The sequence below is a fragment of the Mastigoproctus giganteus genome, chromosome 5 (assembly GCF_048544385.1).
Source record: "Mastigoproctus giganteus isolate SK-2022 chromosome 5, ASM4854438v1, whole genome shotgun sequence".
In the NCBI taxonomy this organism is placed as follows: Eukaryota; Metazoa; Arthropoda; class Arachnida; order Uropygi; family Thelyphonidae; genus Mastigoproctus; species Mastigoproctus giganteus.
Window position 1 is genome coordinate 212,295,354 of NC_143579.1, and position 19,114 is coordinate 212,314,467.

A 19,114-nucleotide genomic window follows, 5' to 3' on the forward strand; every position below is an offset into this window, starting at 1 on the left:
CTTTATTATTTATTTATTTTTCTAAATGGTACTTATAGTTAACTGCGTTTTGGTATGATAATTAGTTCTTGATCTTCCAACATCTGTTGACGTAGAAAATAATTTTCAGGAAAGAAGAAACAATTTAGGTAATTTATAATTTTCAAACAGAACAAAATAATTTTAGCTGGGTCAAGTGCTCATTTATTTTATTCTATTATCTCATATTTCTGGGAAGTTATATATTTTAACAGGAGTTAAAAAGAAAAATCTTGAATCCACATATCTTTGATTTCAATTATACATCTCAACTGTTCATCCATTTACTTTGGATCGCTTTTGTTATCTTTAACAACTGAAGAAGTCTCAAACACGTGGATGTTTCAAAGAATGGAGCATCATTCACCTCTGATCTCTACACAAGCCTTGGATGACAGATGGCAAGTTCCCAACAAGAAAGACAAACCCGGGCGCCGTGTACTAAAAAACAGAACCAGTAATAAAAAAAAAATCTGCTTTTTTTTAATTGGCTCGGAAACTGATATTCGTACATTTCCATTAATAAGTGCAACACGTTCTATGAGTGGGTATGCTAATTACACTCGTGCTTTGTAATAGAGGTTCTCATTGGCTGAGAATAAAAGACAGTCGTCTTCTGTAAAGAATATACAAAAGAAGTAGAAAGAGTTTTGGAAGCTTTAGTTTCGTTTATAAGTTACTCTAAGGAGGTATAGAGCATTTTTCTCGGAGCTACAAACAACACTTAAGTTGCAAAGATGGTTGTTGTTGATAGGGAAGCTCAGAGCTTAGTAATGAATTATGTTGTTCTTATCATACTTCTCTTGATCCTCTGGATCTTATATTTAGGGGTAAGATACACTTTTATGTTTGTATGCAACCTTTTTTTAATATTCTTATACTGCATTTTCATTTTCCTGTTTATGGTGGATTTTCAAACATGTAAACATTTGAAGGTCATTTCTAATAATAAATATCATTTCCGCCTCTAATATATAATTAATTTTATATAAAAAAAGTTGCAATCTTTAAGTTAGTTAAAAGATAATGCATGTAAAACTTTGCTTTTAATCGTTATTTGTAGTAAATGCAAATGTTCTCAAACACCTTTCTTTTATTTTTACATAATTTCTAATAATTCTAGGATAGATAGACAGTATCATTGTTTACGATGAAATAAAGGGATTATCCTATTCTAGTGTTTTTGCTTTTTTTTCAAGAAACTAATTTGAATGCAAGACGTTGATGCTTTCAAGTGCAGAGAATGCTCATAAAGACAACTTTAACAGATGTTGTTGTTGTCACAACGCCACGCCGGAAAAAGTTACCTCTAGAGTATTTTGACATGAACGGCGAAGCTTTTTTTTTTTTTCGTGGTTAAGTTAAAAAAAATATATTTTTCTGATCAATAAATATTTAAATATAATTTATTTAACAACTGAAATATGTTTATTTAAATTGTTGAAAATATTTATGTGATGAATTATTCCACCACTAATTCTCAACTTTTAATTTCGTGGGGGGGGGATTTGAAAGGAAGGAGGTAAATCTTTGCTGAATTTCAAGACAGTTGGTGATAAATTCCTTTTCTAGCACATCAGGTTTACATCGAACTATAAACACCTTTTAACAAAATAATGATGGATGGCTAGACACTTACGAATTTTAATATACAGATTAACAAGACTTTACTCCATTACAGCTTAAGGGAGACTGAAGGATATGCATTAATTAATGTGCATCGAGTTGGATTTGCATTAACAACGCCTACCCTCGTGGGGCCACCTTTTGCCCCTAATACAGCCCGTATGTCTTGGCACAAGGTGTCCTGTGGTAGCAGTACCCATGTGTTGTATTTTTTTTTTTTTTTTTTTTTGTAGTTGTTGGCGCATCGGCTTCTGTGGCCATAGTGCACCTCCCAAGGTTTTTGCAGTACTTTGATCCAACCCCGAGGCGGGATTCGAACCCGCGACCTTTGGGTTGCCAGGCAGGCACTTTACCCACCCGGTCGGCTTATGTGTTTTATAATGTGTCCAGTAATGCCGCACATTGACAAGGTGGATGGTCGTAGCATTGAACGTCCTTTTCCAGTAGGTCCCAAACATGCTCAATTTGGCTGGGCGGCCATGGGAGGACGGAGAATTCGTTGCGATGTTCTTGAAACCAGTTAGCAACCTGACGCCGTAGTTGTCTAGATAAGCTGTCGGTCATCATGAAAGTTGGTGGGCGGTGATAGAAAGGTAAGCATTCCCTTCGAGCCGTTGATTAACAGTGATCAGAGGACCCAGGACATATCAGGAAAACAGTCCCCAAACCATAATAACTGTCTCCAACTTGCCGAACACCAACAGTGCATCCAGGTGCCTGGCCTCATGTTGTTTTTATCAAATGCGGATATGCCCATCAGCATGATGGGATTTGCCATCAGACCAGGCAACAATCTATTGCCCAGTCTGATGATTTCTGCGGCAGATTGTGGTCGTCAAGGCGCCGTTTCTTGTATCTCGCAGTGAGAATGGGTACCCGTGACTGTCGTCGACTGCCATATCCTGTACGAGCTAATGTTCTGTGCATAGTCCATGTGGATATTGGATTTGCTTTGTCTACGTTGTACTGGGTGGTAATCTGGCCACTGTGCTGCGACGCTGGTGTGTTACGAGATGAGACACACGACGCTCACCATGGGCATCGACCACAAGTGGCTATCCCATGTGTATGACATTTGGCTGATTGTTCGACTGCTGTTGAGCAGGTCACAGTAGACTCGTGACACCACAGAACGGAGGCACTTGCAAAATACTCGCACCTGCACTTCTTGACCCACGTTAAAAGTCGAAAGATCACGATGCCGATCCATTTTCCTGGGAAGGATGTATATCCCTGATGACAGAAATTGTTCAGAACGAAAACTTAGTCTTGGTTCGACCCAAACGTCAACACAACTTAGGCATGACAGCCGTATGTGCTGTTTGAGTGGACCGAAGTTCAAGCCCGTGATTGCTAAATACGATTAACAGTTGTATTGATGATTTTTTTGGGTTTGTCGAGGGGAAGTCTTGTCTGATCAATTTTATTGGATACTATGATGTGGTCACAAAGGAACTGGATGCAAAAAATAATTTTGATATCATATACTTGGAATTCAGGAAAGCTTTTGACACTGTTGCACATCGAAGACTGCTATACAAGTTGGAGCAGGATGGCATTAAGGGCATAGATAAAAGGGCACTAAGGGCATGGATAAAAGGATGGTTTAGTGGGAGAAGACAGAGAGTGGTGATCAATGGGTACTGCTCTACGTGGATTAATGTTATTAGTGGTGTCCCTCAGAGTTCGGTGTTGGGCCCATTGTTGTTTTGTATGTTTATCAATGATATTGATGATATCAAGCTTAATGTCAAAGTTTGCAGATGATACAAAGGTTGGCAGGGTTGTTAATAACAGTAATGATAGCATGCTGCTGCAACAGGATCTGGAAAAGTTGGGTAGATGGGCTGAGAAGTGGCAACTAAAGTTTAATATTGACAAATGCAAAGTACTGCATATGGGTAGCAGTAACCCCAGAGAAATGTACAAACTATGTGGTGTTACACTCAGGGTAATTGAGAATGAAAGAGACCTTGGAGTAAATGTGCAGTCAGATATGAAGTTTTCTGAGCAGTGCAGACCGGCTATCAGAGTAGGTCATGGGGTTTTGTCGATGATATATAGGAATTTTGCTAGTACGGAAAAGGAGGTGACTATCCCCTTGTATAAAGCAATGGTCAGGCCACACCTTGAGTACTGCGTACAGGTCTGGAGGCCTTATTTTAGGAAGGATGTAGAGTTGCTAGAACGAGTACAGAGAAGGACAACAAGACTGATGAAGGGAACAAAGGGGTGCTCTTGTGAAGAAAGGTTTAAGTTCTGAAAATTGCGGCTTCTGGAGACTAGGCACCTGCGAGGCGATCTGATTGAGGTGTATAAAGCCTTGAATGGATTGAGCAGGCTCAGTGCTGATGGGACTCATTCTCTTGCTCAAATTACAAACCTGAGGGGGCTTACATTCAAACTGAGGAAAGACAGTTGTAGAATAGATGTGCGGAAGTTTGCCTTTAGCCAGCGGTTAGTTGATTGCTGGAACAAACTTCCATCTGTTGTTGTGGAAGTTGATAACTTAAATAAATTCATTGGAATGAATGGATCAGTGAAATGAGAATGTTTTTTTTTTTTTTTTTTTGGCTGATGCTGCATAAGCTTACTTTCTTGCATCATGTGCCTCTACTAATGCTAACTTAAAGAAGCGAACGAAAACACATAGTTTATGTGATATAAAAATACAAGGAACAAAAACCAAAGTAATTATGTGTATTTCCTCTTTACTCTACGGTGTGCTTTGAAAATATTCTAAGTCAGAAATATTAAAAAATGACAGTGTTGTTTCCTTCATAGAATATTTTCGGCTGGTGCACGATAGTAGGCTGGAACTTGGTGTTATTTCTTCTTTAGTACTATTGCCATTGCAGCAATCAATGTGGATATATGTTCCAGTCTGTCCAGAACGTGTTCGGCAAGTTTCCGGACTCTGGAACGGCTAAGCCAGTTGTGGAACCTTGATTTTTTCAACCCAAATGCGTCCAAACGTTTCCTTATGGGATGGGGCATTATCATCCTGGATTATAATCACTTCAGGGTTCGTCGATCCCAATTTATGGACTGCCAAATTACCAAAAGGTGATACATACAGTATCACCATTGATCATAAGAAAGACTAAAAATGGTCTGTTGTGGAATCTTTCACTATCTTCGAATGGGTCCGAATATTTTTGAGATAACGCTGTATTTTATAAGTATTTGTACGAAAGGGTATGCAAGATGGGTGCCACGATTGTCTCTGAGTCAAAATGATGAACTCCTGTTTCCTTTTTATGCTGGTGATAATTAGCGATAATAATTCTTTTTTTTTTCCTTCGTGCCATCTGATCCTTCCTGTGGGGGTGGAGAAGATCATAGCTCGCCATTTCATGCCACGAATTCCGTCACCTCCACACGTGTCTTCCGTAATAACACCGTTCACCTTCTTAATATTGGCAACCGTCCCTGCTGATTATAACCACCAAACTGCGAGGTCTGTCTGTCTGTCTGTCTTCTGCAAGCGTTATTCTCTTGACCCAACGACTAACATTGCTGTGGTCAATAGCATCATCTCCGCACACACACATTCTGTAGTCATTTATATATGTTTACAATAGTTTCCTTCTCACATGCTTAGAATTCAATAAGAATATTCTGCTTCTAACGGAGGCAGTCATGTTTGACGACTGCTATGGAAACGCCATCCGCAAGAAGATTATATTATTTACATCATAAGAAGCAATAAGGACGTACCTACAGTATTGATGTGCAAGTATCAGTACTGTAGAATAAATTGAAAACCTGTGCTAAGGTATTGTGATCGGCAACGAATATCGTGTCTATTAAATGAAAAACGATTTCAAACAAGACAAGAACTGCTGTAAACAGTTAATCAAGGACATCATCGGCCCATTTCTAAGAGAACACTGCTAAGGGAATTACATAATATGGACGTCTGGAGTACGGTCCCAGTAAAAAAGACCAATGTTAACAGCTGCACATAAAAAAAGCCCGTAATATGGGCTGAAAGGCATAAATACTGGACTGATGATTGGAAAGTTGTGATGTGATCACGAATCAAAATTTTGCTTATACTCTAATGATGCCAGGCACGGAGTTCACCGAGGAGAAGCAATTAGGCATTTCTTAGACTTTGTACAAGCTGGTGGTGGGTCAGTGATGCTTTATGTTTTAACTATTATGAAGTGTGTCTCCTATTTGAAATACCAACTAGGATGAATCATGCTGCTAGACAAATCTGGATGATCGGATTGTGCCTTTTGTTGAACATCTGATGGGCACTAATGATTTCAAATACTGGGATGAACTGTCCGGTTCACAGTGGTTCTGCTACTTTAAACTGGCACGCAGGAATAGTAAGGCATTTAAATTGGCCAAGTGGTAATTCAATATCAGAATGGCTAACATTGATATATTAGACCTTTCTACGAGTATTTCAGAGGCCTGCTTGAATCCCTACCACCGAGAATTCATGAAGTGATGCCTTGTAAAGGAAGATTTATAGATTGTTAATTAAAAATTACACGGATTCTTACCATTGTTCTATTTCAAATTTAAAGAAACATCTGTACAAAAAATATGCATTTTTGGACACAGTTACCCAAATTAAAAAAAAAAAAGTTGTATAGCCCTGATCTAGATCAAAAGTGGATAATTATTTCAATCTTTGGGCCAGTTGAAATGAATGGATAGCGATTTACAAGTTCATGATTCTTCACATTAGTAAATAATTGCGTTAAAATGGTGCTTGTTTACTATATACAGGGTGAGTGGGAAGTCACTCCCTATTTTAAAAATGTTATATTTCCTAAAATATACAAAATAGCACTGCAAATTTTTTTCTGATTTGTAGCTTATTGTTTGCCATTAGTTCCCTGAAAGTTACAATTCGATAGGATCCCCAGCATTTTCCACACATTTTTTTAAACGGGCAGGTACATTTTCTGCGGCTTTCCTTAAAAATTGGATAGGAACACCGGAGATGACCTGACGGATCTTGTTTTCAAGTTCATCAATATTCTTAGGTTTACTCTTTTACACTTCTTCCTTGGCCCATCCCCATAAAAAGTAATCACATGGGGTTAGGTCTGAACTGCGTGCAGGCCATTCTGTGGGTCTCCGACAGCCTATCCAGCGTCCTGGGAAATGCTCATTGAGCCACTCCCTTAACAGTCAAGGCAAAATGCGTGGAGGAAGCACCATCTTGCATAAACATCCACTGTTGAGCGTTTCCCCATGCAGAAATTGTAGGCCACACAAAATTTTGCAACATTTCTAAGTATCGTTCACCGATATAGGGAGTGATTTCCCACCCACCCTGTAAACTTTGAAAGTATCAGGACACCTCAAATAAGGGCATCGAGCACCAGCACAGTCCTAGGGGAAACAACCTCGCCGAACTGGCGTGCCTTTCTCGATAGGAGATCCAGACTCCACTTCCCAGTCCCCTTTACAATGTTTGGACCCGTGGAAGCTGACTAATCTATCCCACTCCCAACGCACCTTTCTGCGCGGGTAGCACAGTGGTATAGTCACCGTCCTCCCCACACCGGGTGGAAAAAGGCCTGGGTTCGAATCCCGTCGATGACGCGAGGAACTTTAATGGGCTTTTTTCACTCCGTGGCTGAGTTAGTTGGTCTCAGGCGTAGATAGCAAGGTTTTTCTCCGCAGTAACGGGTTTCTTCGTCCAGCAAAACAGGCAAATCAATCATAGAACATACGCAATTTACAGACACAAATACGGGTTAATGTATTTAATTATGGGCAACCCTAAAATAATAATTTGATTTTTTTTTTTTTACTCCCAACGCACCTAATCCCACTTGGTCGTATGGTATTTCGTAATAGCTGCTCCTACTTAATGCAAAGTAGGAGCAGCTATTACCAAGCGCTTACGAAGTTCCGGAGAGATTTGGTTGGCCTATTGAATACAGAAGGATCGGTGATTTCAGAAGAGAATGGTTACGTCATCCTGATAGTCGTCTCTGTAAACAGAATTCAAAGGTCCATGAAGTGATCATAAGTACCTCATCCACCGTACATAGGAGTTGCGTAATTTGGTTTTTATGGTAGGGCTTTTGGTTTTGTTGTTATATTGAACTCAGAAGCTCAATATATAACAAGAACATGTTATATTGAGCTCAGAAGCACAATATAACAACAAAACGACAATGCTGTTGTTATACTGAGCTCATAAACCCAATATAACAACTCACACCATACCCTGTTTGGAATGGCGAGTGCCCCGTTCTAACCCTGCAGAGCCTAAAATGAAAAAGGGTTTTTCATTTTAGGTGCTGTGATTACTTGTTAAGCGCCATAGAAACTAAGCCTTTGCGGCATCAGTATATTGTATCTGTGATTACGTGTGTTCTTTGGTCGTTTCGTTGATCGCTGTATGGAAAACTCGAGTTTCGGAGAGAAAAATTATGCAACCTTGCCCGAGAACGAAGGACTCAGAACTTTGTTAAAAAAAACTCCATAAAAATTACTTGCATTATTGACGGGATTTGAACTCATGCCTTTTCCACTTGGTGTGGGAGGACTATGATTATATCCACTGTGCCCAGCTCTTTTCATGCAGTTCTTCTTTCTACATTGTTCATATTGTCACTTGTAGATTTGGAGAGTGGCTGGAGTATTGGGCTGAACCATAAAGAGACGCTTGTTGACACCTGCATTGAGGAGAATAACTTTGCACAATGTCTCTAGCTGGCGAGAGCCCTAATTTATGTCTCTACAGCTTTCGAATGAGCTGGTATTCTGGATCAGGGAGTGGCCAGCACCTTTTTATTGCAGTTGCTTCAAATTGATGTCCAAATTCCTTTTAAGTTTAAAAAGAATTTAGACATTGATATCAAATTTGTACGAAGTCTGATAATAAAGTAGCCAGGCTAATTCTGTAAAGACATTTTATCACTTTGTATACGAGTTGTACACTGTTAACTTTCAGTGTATGTAATCATATTCAAATTACTCTCTTTCCGACCTTATGCGCAGATCCCAACGTCTTTGCCGTGCCGTGCCGTGCCGTGCCTGAAAATATGTTAATCTCTTATTTTTTGCGACATCTATTTTCCTTCACAAGTGCTGCAACATTGTTTTCTCATGCATATTTTTCATGTTCCAAAAATTAACCTATGAAAGGATCTAATTGACACTTGCTCCGGCGCTGCTGAAAGGACTTCCATAAAATAATGCCCAGCAAAGTTTCCAGGTATGGAAAAGAAACTGGGATATGTGTTCGAATTCAGGAGAGTACTCTGAAGGTGACCACATCCAGAAAATGTTAGTGAGAAAATATTTTAACAGAACTGTACAATTGATATTTATAGTATTCAAGAGAATGTAAATCAAAATAAGCTATTTAAATATAAATTAAAAGATAATTAAAACTTACCACCTGCAATATATTCCCTTATTCATGATATTATATTTACCTCTGCATTTTTACCATTTTATGAGTTACAATTAACTTTGAAAGAAAAAAATATATATATCATATTGATTGTTGATCATAATTATGGAGTCTTCATATTCAATACAATCAGTGCTGTGAAACTTCTTATGAGATTCTGGATTCATGTTTGACACTTTTATTTTAACTTTATTTGAGTGTTCTGGTGCTCTTGGAGGCGTTGTTTTTCATTGGTCCTCAGTAGTTTAAAAAAAAAAAAACTGAAATACTTGTGGTTACAATTCTTTTTGCCCTTCCTTTTTTCAAATTCCTTGCTGTGACCCAATTTCTTACATTTTCTTCTTAAGTCCCAAAAAATTCTGCTGACATAAGGCAAAAATCCCTAATTTATCTAATATTATTTCTGGCACTTCTCGACGAAAGATAACCTCCCCCACAACATACGTTTAAACTCGACAGCCCTTCTGGTTGTGTCTTGAAGGAAAAAGTTTGCTTCTATTTTGGACAGGCTGAGATCGACATTTTACAACGTTTCTTGCTAATCGCAGATACCACGACCGGATATTATGTTTAACGCCACATTCTGTAAGACTGATTTTGATTGGTCGATATGCAGAAGATTTTTTTTTCTTTTTTCTTATTTTTATTTTTTATTTTTTTGTTAAGGTGTTGGATGTGAAGTGCAGTGAATAGAAGTTATTGAGAATTCTGTTAGTGAGATACGTTTGTAAAGGTGCATGATTCTGAAAACTTCTAGTTTGCCATTTTCTGCTTATTCTCAAGAATGTTTGGAGACAGGGAAACCCAGAGTTTGATAATGAACTATGTCGTCTTAATTCTTCTCCTGTTAATTCTCTGGGTATTGTATTTAGGGGTAAGATTTTTAAAATCTTACTTTATCTTCTGTTTAGGGAATAGTGTATACGACGTTTATTTTATAATTTATTTAAATGTAAATATTACAAGGAACAAATAATAAACATAAATATTTCGAATTTTTATCAAATTTACTAAGTTATATTATAATGTTAATGTAAAGCAGTATATATGTACTACATCTTAAATTTTATTCATTAGTATAGCAGCAGTTCTCAAGTATGACAGCTGCCAGTTGTCGTATCTATAATTTGATAGGACAACTTTTTTTTTTTTTAATTTTTTTAATCTTAGAAATTAGATTCTTAAGCTGGGTGACGTGTTTGGCTAGAGGAGAGAAAACCAGAATAAAAATAACTGCTTCTTAGATCTAATTGAATGATACCCAACAAACTTCCATTCAAGATCCGTTGGATAACGGATAACGTTATGGATAACGTTGCTACAGTCTGTGTTTTTTTTTTTTTGTTTTTTCCCTAACTCATAATATAATTTAACCTAAGTTCGCTAATTTACTGTATATTAATTAATACCTGAGTATCTAGCATTGAACTCTGCATGTTGATTTTTTTTTTTTTTTTTTTTTTGTAAATTTTGGCAAAAAAAAAAAAAAAAAATCAACATTTTACAATCCCCAGCACTCGTATCAACGATCATATTTGTCTTTAAAAATCCATGCAAAAAAAAAAAAAAAAAAAAAAAAAAAGAAGACGCGATTTCTTTCCTTATAAGATCCGATCTTGTTCTTTAATCTGTTTTTGTGGCCAGCAGGATTTACACTGCATATGTAATGCAACTCGGCCTCCTTAACCTAGTGGTCATGAGCGAGAGCGCAGTAGCACACGGTCTTTGAGTACACCGGGGTTCAAGTCCTTGACTGCTAAATACAGTCGATCTGCCAACCCGCACTGGACTAGCGTGGTAGATTACAGTCCATTGTTGAGGAGGCTTCCATCCTGCAGTGGGTTGATAATGGCTGCAGTTTACCTTTACGTAATGCAACGTTTTAAGTATCACAGCAAAACAAACTTGCCTTTGCAACGAGTTTCCCTGGAATTGCACTACTTTCAAACGGATGGGTTAATTTAGCCATTTGTTTGAAAGATGAGACATTGCTATGTCAGCCTCTCTCAGAACTAATTGGTTCCTTATTCCTTTTATTAGATAACAGGCGTTCTCTAGGGATAACATGCAGACAAAAAAGTTATAAAATAACTGAAGATAACCGTTGAAAGCAGTGCAATATCGGGACAACTCGTTGCGAAGGCGTTTGTTCTTCTGTAGAAATTAAGATTATTGCGTTATCGATGCGGTTTAAATCTTGCCGCCCCAAAAAACAGGTGAAAGGACAAGATAATCATCGTAATATTTACAGATGTAAATAAATCCAGCTGGTTGTGCTTAATATTTATTGAAATGTATGTCTCTTAATAAATATTAAGCATAAACAACTGGACTTATTTACATCTGAACCACTAGCTATATCTCTGTAAAATCTGGAAATTTTTAAAATACGGCACCCTCGGGTGTCGAGGTGGTAAATAAGAGAAAAATAAGTGAAAACCAAGGCAGTATGTTTGCCACACAGTAGTGACCAACATACTAACTTGGTTTTCACTAATTTTCCTCTTGTAAGCTGCAGAGACCGTCTGGTGACTTGGGAATGAGATTACTAAATCTATTGTAAGTTTATGATTTTAGACAAACATCAGAACTTTTGTTTTAGTCTAAAATATTTAATTATTTGAGAGGATTATCTGAAAATGATCTAAAATATTTTATGAAATAATTTTATAATCGTGTTAACGTTTTTATAGATATTTGTTGGCTTTTATTAACAAATAGCCAGTACTTTTTGAAGTTATTCATCTTTCAGTTAGTGTATTCTATATTTTGTGTAGCCAACCGCAGACAACATTTCAATTAATTTTCTACAGAAAATTTTAATGTTTCTGTTCTTTATTATTATTTTGTATTTTACGTTTCAGGGCACTAAGTGTTTAGTGTAATGTGTTGATGAAGTGCCTACCGCTATTATCGTATTACATTAATATAATATGGTTAATAATATATTAAATAATGTTAATAATACGGTAGAACCCAGATAAGTTTTCCAAAGGAGTGGAGGTTTAGAACTTCTTAGAAGGGAAAATGATACCTCCACCCAGGGGTGGTATCCGCCTAGAATAAGTAGCATTAGTCTTCTCCAGTGGCGAACCGTTGCTTATTGGAGGTGGTGCAATATCAGGGCACCTCGTTGTAAAGTCATTCCCAATATGAGATGTAAATAACGATGCCATTTCACCTACTGTGGTGGTTTACTACGAACTAAAATAATGCTATACGCCTCCTCAGGGCATCCAAACCTAGTACAGGGGGAATATTCTTATCCGGGTTCTATTGTATATTATAATATGTTAATAAATGTTTTGTCGTGCCAGCATAGTTATCTTTTCTATTCATTTCATTAGTTGTTTGCGTATTAAAGAAAAGTATCTCGTTAGGTGTATTGCCTCCTGTACGTTTGAAGGTTGTACACAAGTCTGGCATGTTCTCCTCTTTTCTACCCCTTGGTCTTTAACTGCGGATAACTTTCCGAAGACATAAAAATAGGAATGATCAACACAGAAGGTGACTTTTCAATACCAGTGTCACCTTCGAGGATTGCAAAAAAAGAGAAGGGAGGCATGATGGCGTTGGTGTTCTTTTTACACTTTGTCTCAATTTCGTAATTAGCCAACTCAAACCATCCATAAAAGTAGCGTAATAACGATACAAGATAAAAATAATGTAGATATTTTAAGAATGCAAGTCACCAAATAGCCTTTAAGTATACATGCGTTTATTAAAGAGTTAATGTCTTTTCTAAAATTAAGTGATATAGCTGGTGATCTAACGTAATTTCTCCGGAGTATATCTAATGATCAACTGCCCTCCCCATCTACTTAATTGTACACTGGGATTCTTTCCTCAAGAAGAAGAAAAAATTACTTGCGGCCTCTTGAGTCACATGGCGATCTGCTTCCTTGATTATGCAACCATCAACTCGACACTGAGTAAACTATAAAAACTACCTCAGCGTTGTTTACAAAACAAATTGAATGAATGGAGTGCCGCATTTAAAAACAAGTTGGTCTATTATTACGCAGACCACGTGCACCTCATTGTTTTTCGGTTTATTTTTGCAGAAAGTTTTTTTTTTCATCCCTTGGCATTGTTCTTAAATACACCAATGGTGTTTCATTAAGTCAGGGTTAATGACAGTGTCAGCTACTTGGCACAAAGATAGTGAACGTGACGCATGTTAAATGCGACTTAGAATAGTTATAAGTTGAACAACAAAACTATTTTATTTAACATCAAGAAGTCTAAACAGAGGTAAACAGAAGGACAGTTATGTTTATTTATGTCCTAATGAAATCTCTTATTTTTCAATCTGATCTGTTAACCTACTCGCTCCAAAATTAATAGTAGATCAGCTTTGATTTGAAACCTAGAAATATCTGACAAAGCTTGTATATTTACTCTCTGTAACTGAAAAGCATTGATCTTCCTAATTCTAAACTGTTTTGTATCATTTTTTAACAGAAGCATGTAGCTACCACTGAGCAAAGCGTAAGGGACCCATGGGTCTGTCTCGATAAACAGTTATTAATAAGTTAATAAAATTTTTATAAATATTATAGAAAGCAAACTATATCAAATAATAATATTATTATGTAATAGTAGAGAGCCACCATACGTTATTCCAGTAAGGTAGGTCAGTTGCAGTCAGTTAATAAATTAAAAATAATAAAAGAAATTCTATAGGGCAAAAGCCTCAAGCTATCAAAGATATATAAAGTCCAGGCCTCACACTGGTGAGTATGTCCTTGGCATATCCAGAGTCCTGAGCTGGATATCATCATTCTTCTTTTTCTTGGTCTCTTTCTCTCTCTCTTATAATAAGTCATTGTACACGTCGGATATTGCTAGGTTTGTTACTTAGTGCATCGATCTCATATTGTGGAGGAACTCCGCCACGAGTTGCCTTGGTATTGCACTACTCAAAATAATAAAAGGCATTACTCAATGGAGAAGTATATTCTTTTATTTAAAGTGCATGCTACTACCCAGACCCAGGCTTCGACTGTGATTGGAGTCTCATCGTTGGCATGTAGGTATTGTGAAATGAGAGTTGGTGCAGAAAGTAAAATACACCTTAGTTGAAGTACAGGGAAAAATGAACAACTATACAGAGAAATAGAATAGGGCAGTAAATCAGAATGTCTTATAATTGGGGATTTTAACTTCCCAGATAATGACTGGAACTTGTGGGTTGGTCACTCACATACTAGCAAGGCTTTTGTGGAGTTATTGGATGACTGTTTTTTACAGTAGTATGTTCGAGAGGCAACCAGAGGGAGTAATACTCTTGATCTGATTATCACGTGATAATTCAAGCATTAAGAATCTACAGATAAAAGAACCAATAGGTGGCAGTGATCACAGTGTATTGATGTGGGTTTAGTTAAAGATGTAACTACCATCAAGGGTAAAGGGAAGGGGTTTCAGTGTGGTCTCAGATAGTTTCTGAATTCTATACTGTGTGACCAACTGATGATGTTACCATGAGCAAATTCTAAATGGGAAGCAGTCAAGGAAATAACCATAGAAGCTACTACGCTTTTCATACCAAATGAGTAGTGTTCGAAGGTTAGACCTAAAAGGTTGGCAGTGTGGTTAATGATAGTAATGATGGTATGGTACTGCCACAGGATCTATAAAAATTAGGCAGATGGGCTGAGAAATGGCATTTGAAGTTCAACATTGACAAATATAAAGTAACCCAAGAGTAGCGTACCAACTGTGTGGTACTTACTACATTCAGGGAGGTGATTATCCCATTGTATAAGCATTGGTCGGACCACATCTTGAGTACGGCATGCAGGTCTAGAGGCCTCATTTTAGAAAAGATGTAGAGCTGTTGGAGTGGGTAGAGAGAGAGAGAGAGAGAGAGAGAGAGAGAGAGAGAGAGAGAGAGAGAGAGAGAGAGAGAGAGAGAGCGAAGGGAAACAAAGGCTTCAGGCTTTTGCGCTTACCAAAAAAGCTTCAGTTCTGCAAATTGCAGTGTCTGGAGACTAGGCATCTACGAGGTGATATGATTGATGTGTTTAAGACTTTGAATGGATTAAGCAAGCTCAGTGACAATGGGATTCTTCCTCTTGCTCAGATTACGTGCACGAGGGGGCATAAATTCAAATTGAGGAAGGATGGTTGCAGAATAGATGTGCCGAAGCTAACGAGTGATTGAGCTAGAACAAACTTCCATTTGTTCAAGGAAGAACTAGACAAACTATTGGAGAGAACGGATAAGTGAAATAGGAAGTTTTTTTTTTTTTTTTTTTTGCTGGTGCTGTATAAGCTTGCTTTCTTGCATCATTCACCACTATTAATACTAATACTAAAAATCTGCTTTACTTACTGCACCACGTCATATCTCACATATTGTGGATATACAATATTTCCTCACTGGTTTACTCAAGTTTCACAATGCCTACCTGCTCACCGACGATCAGAATCGAAATCGTGTTTGTGTGGACATGTCTTTGTAGTGGCTTCTTCTCTTTCACTGTAGTAATTCACGTCTTATGTTTGTTCTTCTTTCATTTCTTTCAACTTTTTGCTTTTATTTAGAGGAAGTGCAGTACCAAGGCACTGTTGAGAAGTTCCTCCACAATTTGAGATCGATGCATTAGTTTTTTCAAAGGTATTATTTTTTAATTATTATTAGCCATATGGTGCAAGGAAGCCTGAGACTTATGCTGCACCAACAAAAAAATTTTCTGAGAGTTACCCTGAGAGAGAGAGAGAGAGAGAGAGAGAGAGAGAGAGAGAGAGAGAGAGAGAGAGAGAGAAGTAGATATGTACAGTACAGAAAGAGGCTATACCCGACATGTAAAATGACTTCCAAGAACCAAATTTATAAATTTGTTTAATTATAGTATTATACATTATTAAATTGCTTATTTTGATGTACCATTTTAACAATTTTTTATAGTTTACATTTCTTGAATGCACATCGAAATAAAATGCACATTATAAATAATATTTTTACGAGTAAGGCATTTGTGATTCATGTAAAAGTAGATCCCCAATTCTGAGACCACCCTTCGGTGGTCTCTGAATAGGGGATCAAAAAATTCGTCCTATGCCACTGCATTCTAAATTGATGCGTCGTCGCGTCTCCTAAGTGAGAACCTCAACCTATTTATAAAATTATTATATAAAAGGTTTAAAATATTAAAGTTAATGGTAAATAATTTAATATAAATTTGCTTTCCTGAATTGAGTAATCATTAAATATAAATTTATTTAGACACCATTTCATTTTTTAAGCTAGCCCTTGTGCTTAAAGTGTAAAAGACTTCTTTTATATTGTATTTGCAATGTATTAATTGTCGTGTTCCTCAGCATCAGCTATGTTGAGAATAATTTTACTTCCTGTCCAGATGGCTTTTATTAATCAAACCCTTTATTTTATTTATTTATCGGGACTTTACTGTATATATTTTCGTCTATATATAGCTTCGGCTATTAGTTTTCAACTTCCATTTCGTATATCTAATTTTATCAAAAAGTCACTTCTTGATGACTGTCCCAGCCGAGTGGTCAGCGCCATAGTGCATAAATACACGTGCTTTGAGTGACCGCGTTTCAAGCCCGTGACTGCTAAACACGGTGCTGTTTCTGGTATTCTCTGTATCTCGTGAACTCCTTTGACTGTGTGGTTGACACAGAGTATAAACAGAAATAAATAATAATAGATAGAAAATTACATATTTGAATTTATGTTAGTCACAAACACTACTGTAAAAGTAAGTTATAGAAAAAATAAACATTTGCGATTTTCATTTCAACGTAAATAGATAAATACTGAAAATAAAATTCCTTCTTAAACACGCATTCTTTCAGAAGAGTTGAAATTATGCCCCAGAACACCCAGCACAAAACGCCCCCTCGATTTTCAAAGAGCGTTATTGTATACTGTCGCTACAGGAGGTCTGACGTTCGCTTTATAGGGCGCGGAGGGCATTTCTGCTATTTTTGTTAAACTCTGCTTGCAGGTTGGAACCAAAGTGACATCTCAGTGAAGTAACATTCAGGGCTGTATTGGAGCCAATTTGATTGAAAAATAAATACATATAAATAAATTCATAAATTACTGTAAATAATGTAAATAAATTTATAAAATAAAGAAATTCATGAAAAAAATAATAATAATAAATTCGGTAAAAATAAATAAAATACAAATATATATATATATATTCGTGAAAAATAAACAATATACAAATAAATAAATTCGCGAAAATAAATAAACTCGTGGGACATTTATATATTCTTAAAGAATTCCAGCTTGTCAAGCGGTTTGCTGTTATTGTTACTACAATAGTTTTTTTTTTTTTTTTTAGATAGAATTTATGATGAGTGTTATTAAATATGTTTAATATTTTATTTTAGTTAAAAGTGCAGAACAGGGTAAAAAATATTTTACCCTGTTCTGCATGAAAAATATGCAAAATGAAAATATTTATAAACTTAGTGTTCGTTTCATTCATTTGTTTTAGTATATTCGGTTTAGTTTACCAATAGTTTATTCATTTTAGTTTATCACTAGTTTACTAATAGTCTATTCGTTTGTTCTGAAAACAACGAGTTCCTCATCTAAGCTAATAACTGAAGAAAAATCCAGATAATCAAATGGTATGCAAAATTCGAAAATACAAAGACTGCTTTTCAATTTAAGAAAAATTTCTGGAAAATTAATCCAAAAGAAAACTGTTTTCATAATTGCACTAAACTTTGATGCAACTGGAAATGTCTGCCATTTTCCAAGGTCAGCAGATCTAATTTGAGTCTTCTTCACCTAATGAGAGCAGAATGAAGGAAAGCGTGGAGAAAAATTCCCGAAAGCCCCAAATAAGATGCCCTCTTAGGAAGATTCAAGGTTTACTATTGCACATAAGCACAGGCCCTTAACGAAGGTGAGCCTGATCGCAGATTGTAATTTGTGGTCAGAGTGAAGGGAAAATATTGCAAAGAACAGCTTGGAATGGTTGGTCAGAATGGTCTGATGAGGCCACATTCAAATTAAATACATAAATTTCTTGAATATCTTAGAATCTACATGTAACGATATCAAAGGAGTTAAATGTAGCAGCAATTACTGTATAGGCCAAAATTTGATCAGGAGGTGTTGTTAACTTAAAAGTTGTATTTTTCTTATGGGACTGGTACCCACTCATTTTACCAATGGTGGAAGTTTTTTTAAATAAAACAATCTCTGAAGGATGGATCGATCACTACGGTGTTTGCATTTATATGTAAATAACATAATCATCATAGTAGTACTTCTGTATAGTCTATTTGAAAAGACAAGGGTCTGAAAGTTTGTATGCAAAACCAAGTCTTTTTACAAGACGCTAATTTCTCAAATTAAGTCTATCACGAGTTGCCTCATTGTTACACTACAAATAGGCAATATTTCTCCGAGGTATGTTTATTTTCATTGTGGTGCTAATGCCCAGATTGGTCATTTCTGTGATTATTGTCACTTCAGTGGCGGGGAACTAGTTTTATGTAGCCAGGATTATGACTATTTTATGTAGTCAGCAGGTACATTCACTAAAAAAGGCGCCAATTGCCTAATGCTAAAAAGCGTCAGAATACCCGATTTCGGCTTCAGGGGGTACAATGTACCCCCTGAAGCCTGCTGACCCTACTCTGGCTACGCCACTGGGAACTAGCCACCCACTCAGTGCAGCGCCTGATACACAGCCTTGATTAACCCACAAAGGTGTCAAACAGATTCAACTCACATAACTAATTATCGAACAAACGTAGAAATTAGGATGTTAATAAAGGTATAAACTACAAAAAAAAAAAAAAAAAAAATGATCAAGCGATGAGACTGAGTAGCAGAATTTTTTTTTAAATAACGAGTGTTTCAAAATTGCGCGGAACAGATGTAGGATATATTCTTTATCAAAAAAAAAAAAAAAAATCTCAAAAGTCTTTATTTGCTAGATACTGAACATGAATCATAAATTACAAAACCTTGTAAAAAGGCAAAATATTTTCAGATTTCAGTCTTAAAACTATGACTAGGTAAAACGGACTTTAAACAATACAAAACATAAGTACCAACAT

At 36.6% G+C, this 19,114-nt stretch overlaps 1 long non-coding RNA gene across 2 annotated transcripts in view; it reads left to right on the plus strand.

The window, feature by feature from the left end:
• The first annotated feature begins 666 nt into the window (after window positions 1-666).
• LOC150086079 (uncharacterized) overlaps window positions 667-19,114 on the plus strand; it is a 37,007-nt gene continuing 18,559 nt past the window's right edge. For both annotated transcript variants that reach the window (XR_016546989.1, XR_016546990.1), the window contains exon 1: window positions 667-848. This is a non-coding gene — a long non-coding RNA (uncharacterized LOC150086079). The remainder of the gene's footprint in view (window positions 849-19,114) is intronic.